The sequence below is a fragment of the Meles meles genome, chromosome 3 (genome assembly GCF_922984935.1).
Source record: "Meles meles chromosome 3, mMelMel3.1 paternal haplotype, whole genome shotgun sequence".
In the NCBI taxonomy this organism is placed as follows: Eukaryota; Metazoa; Chordata; class Mammalia; order Carnivora; family Mustelidae; genus Meles; species Meles meles.
Window position 1 is genome coordinate 83,632,886 of NC_060068.1, and position 3,370 is coordinate 83,636,255.

General features: G+C 37.6%; 1 non-coding gene across 1 annotated transcript; it reads left to right on the top strand.

Moving 5' to 3' along the window:
* Positions 1-2,099: 2,099 nt before the first annotated feature.
* On the top strand, positions 2,100-2,204 carry LOC123939484. The gene has a single exon (XR_006817865.1). It is a non-coding gene; the product is annotated as a U6 spliceosomal RNA (small nuclear RNA).
* The last annotated feature ends 1,166 nt before the right edge of the window (positions 2,205-3,370 follow it).

Here is a 3,370-nt window from a genome sequence, read left to right on the forward strand (position 1 = left end):
TAGGGCTCAATTTCAGGACCCTGAGATTATGACCTGAGCCAAAACCAAGAGTCAGATGCCAGACTGAACCACCCAGGAGCTCCTGTTTATTCATTTTCTTAAAGATTCCATTTGTGAAGGAAATCATAGAGCATTTGTCTTCCTCACTCTTATTCCCTTAGTATCATGTCCTCTAGGTCTGTCCATGTTGTTTCAAATGGCACACTTTCATCTTTTTTATGGCTGTGTGATATTCCATTATGTCTATATGGTGGGCAGATATATATATAGATATATAATGCCACATATGTATATGTATATATGTAATGCTACATTTACATGTATATATACATATATAATGCCACACTTTTGTATCCATTTGTCTGTTAATGGACACTTAGACACTTAGGTAACTTAGGTAACTTCCATGTCTTGGCTATGATAAATTATACGGCAGTAACATAGGGGTGCATATATCTTTTCAAGTTAGTGTTTTTGTTTTCCCTGGGTAAATACCCAGTAGTGGAATTATTGGATCATACAGTATTTCTATTTTTAATTATTTGAGTAAACTCCATACTGTTTTCCACAGTGGCTACACCAGTTTGCACTCCATCTAGCAGTGCATAAGCATCCTTTTTCTCCACTTCCTCGCCAACACTTGTTCTTTCTTGTCTTTTTGATTTTTGCCATTCTGACAGGTATGAAGTGATGTTGTGATTTTGATGTGCATTTCCCTGATGATGAGTGATGGTCCCATCTTTTCATGTATCTGTTGGCCATCTGTAATATCTTCTTTGGGAAAGTATCTACTCATATCCTCTGCCCATTTTTTTAAAAGATTTTATTTATTTATTTGACAGACAGAGCTCACAAGTAGGCAGAGAGGCAGGCAGAGAGAGGGAAGCAGGTTCCCTGCTGAGCAGAGATCCCAATGTGGGGCTTGATCCCAGGACCCTGAGATCATGACCTGAGCGGAAGGCAGAGGCTTAACCCACTGAGCCACCTAGGCACTCCCTCTGCCCATTTTTTAATTGGATTATTTGGGGGTTTTTTTGATGTTCAGTTGTATAAGTTCTTTATTTTGGTTATTAACCTTCTATAGGATATGTCATTTGCAAATATCTTCTCCCATTCAGTACAGGTATCGTTTTATTTTATTGATGATTTCTCTTGCAGTGCAGAAGCTTTTTTTTTTTTTTTTTTTAATTTTTGTGTAGTGCCCATAGTTTATTTTTGCTTTTGTTTCCCTTGCCTCAGGAGACCTACCTAGAAAAATGCTGATATGGCTGATGCCAGAGAAATTACTGCCTGTGATTTCTTCTAGGATTTTTTATAGTTTCAAGTCTCATGATTAGGTCTTTAATCCCTTCTGAGCTTGGTTTGGGGTATGGTATTAGAAAGTGGACCAATTTCATTCTATTACATATAGCTGTCCCAATTTTTCCAGCATCATTGATTAAAAAGACTTTTTTTCTCCATTGTATATTCTTGCCTCCTTTATCATAGATTGGACCATATAATTATAGGTTTATTTCTGGGGTCTCTATTCTGTTCCAAGGATATATATATTTTGCTATAAAATACAAAGTGGGTAGTAAAGAATAGTTTTCAGTCTCCTATAGTTTTACAGAATTGAAAATTTAAATGTTATCCTCTCTCATTATTTTCTTTTAGCTACAGTCTATTTTGAGCTCAGATTTGCTGAACACATGAAGAGAATGACATTTGCATTAAATATTAAATTAGAAACATTATTTGTTCTTTTAAATATTGCAGCTAATTTTTAGATGTTGTTCTTCACTCTCCACTCAAACAAATGAGGAGTAGGTGGTTGTATATATTGATTGTACTGACTAAAACAGAACCTTCATATTTCCATTAGAAGTGGACTTTTAAGTGGCTCAGTTGGTTAAATGGCCAGATTCTTGATTTTGGCTCAGGTCATGATCTTGGGGTCCCGGGACCAGCCTCCATGCTCAGTAGGGAGTCTGCTTCTGGATTCTCTCTCTGCCCCTCCCCCCGCTTGCTCTCTTTCTCTTCCTCTAAAATAAGTAAATAAGTCTTAAAAAAAAAAAAAAGATTGCCTTTTCATACACACTATAAAGACAGAATTGGGTGCTTACTTCATTAGTGCTTACATTAAAATTGGAACAATACAGAGAAGATTAGCACAGTCCCTGCATAAGGATAACATGCAAATTCATGAAGTGTTCCATATATAAAAAACAAGAAAGATTTAAGACTGAATTGGGAAACTTCACAATGTTTGGTGAATTATTCCAGTTTCATTTCTACTTTAGTTCTTGGGCAAATAGATCACCCTCTCTGAACCTGTTCACTCACCTATAAAAGTTCTCAAACTTTATTGTGAGTCACAGTCCCCTAGAGAGTTTAAAAAAAAATGCAGATAGAGTCCCAGGCTCACTGAAGTAGACTGGCGCAGGGGCCTAGGCATATATTTTTAATCAAGTTTTCCCAGAAATTTGACAATTGCTGTTTTAGTATGCTTCTATGGATGGATCATTCATACCTTTTTTCATTTATGCATGTATATAGAAAGAAACTTGTATTAACTGGGATCAAGCCTCACATAGGGCTCTCTGCCTGGCAGGGAGCCTACTTCCCCCTCTCTCTCTGCCTGCCTCTCTGCCTACTTGTGATCTCTGTCAAATAAATAAATAAAATCTTAAAAAAAAAAAAGTTCTCCCTTTCATGAAGAGGCAGACAAACTGTTAATTGCAGTGTGTTGTTATATGCTCTGAAACAGGCTGATGGGATGCTGAGGAAGCAAGAAGGAAGGGTGTCACACTTGGCCTAGAATTGCATATCACAGAACATGTCCTTGGTCTTGAAGAGCTAGAGGAATCAACTAGGTGAGAATGAGAGGAGAGCATTTTAGGCACAGAAGAATAAGGAGGCATGAACCACAAGCTGTTTGACAAACTATAGTATTATTTTTCAAACCATGGTACACTTACCACACTTTAATCAGATTTTAGGTGGTTCATATTGAGATAAGTCATCACTTAGTGATAGAATTATATGCTTTCCAATTCTTTTCTACATCTTTTGTAAGGAGAACATCTTTTTGGTTCTAGGAGGTAATATCTTTTGTAACATTTGCTAATATCCTTTTAGAGAAGGTAGCCTTAATCTCAGAGCTGGCAGCATTATCTAGGTAGAATTAACATTTGTCTTCACTCTGGCAGTTGAAACTAACTTGCTTTTTTTGGTAGAAATACAGTTTCCTTTTTAAAATAATCTATTTGAGGGGCACCTGGGTGGCTCAGTGGGTTGAGCCTCTGCCTTCGGCCCAGGTCATGATCTCAGGTCCTGGGATCAGGCCCCGCATCAGCTCTCTGCTTGGTGGGGAGCCTACTTCCCCCTC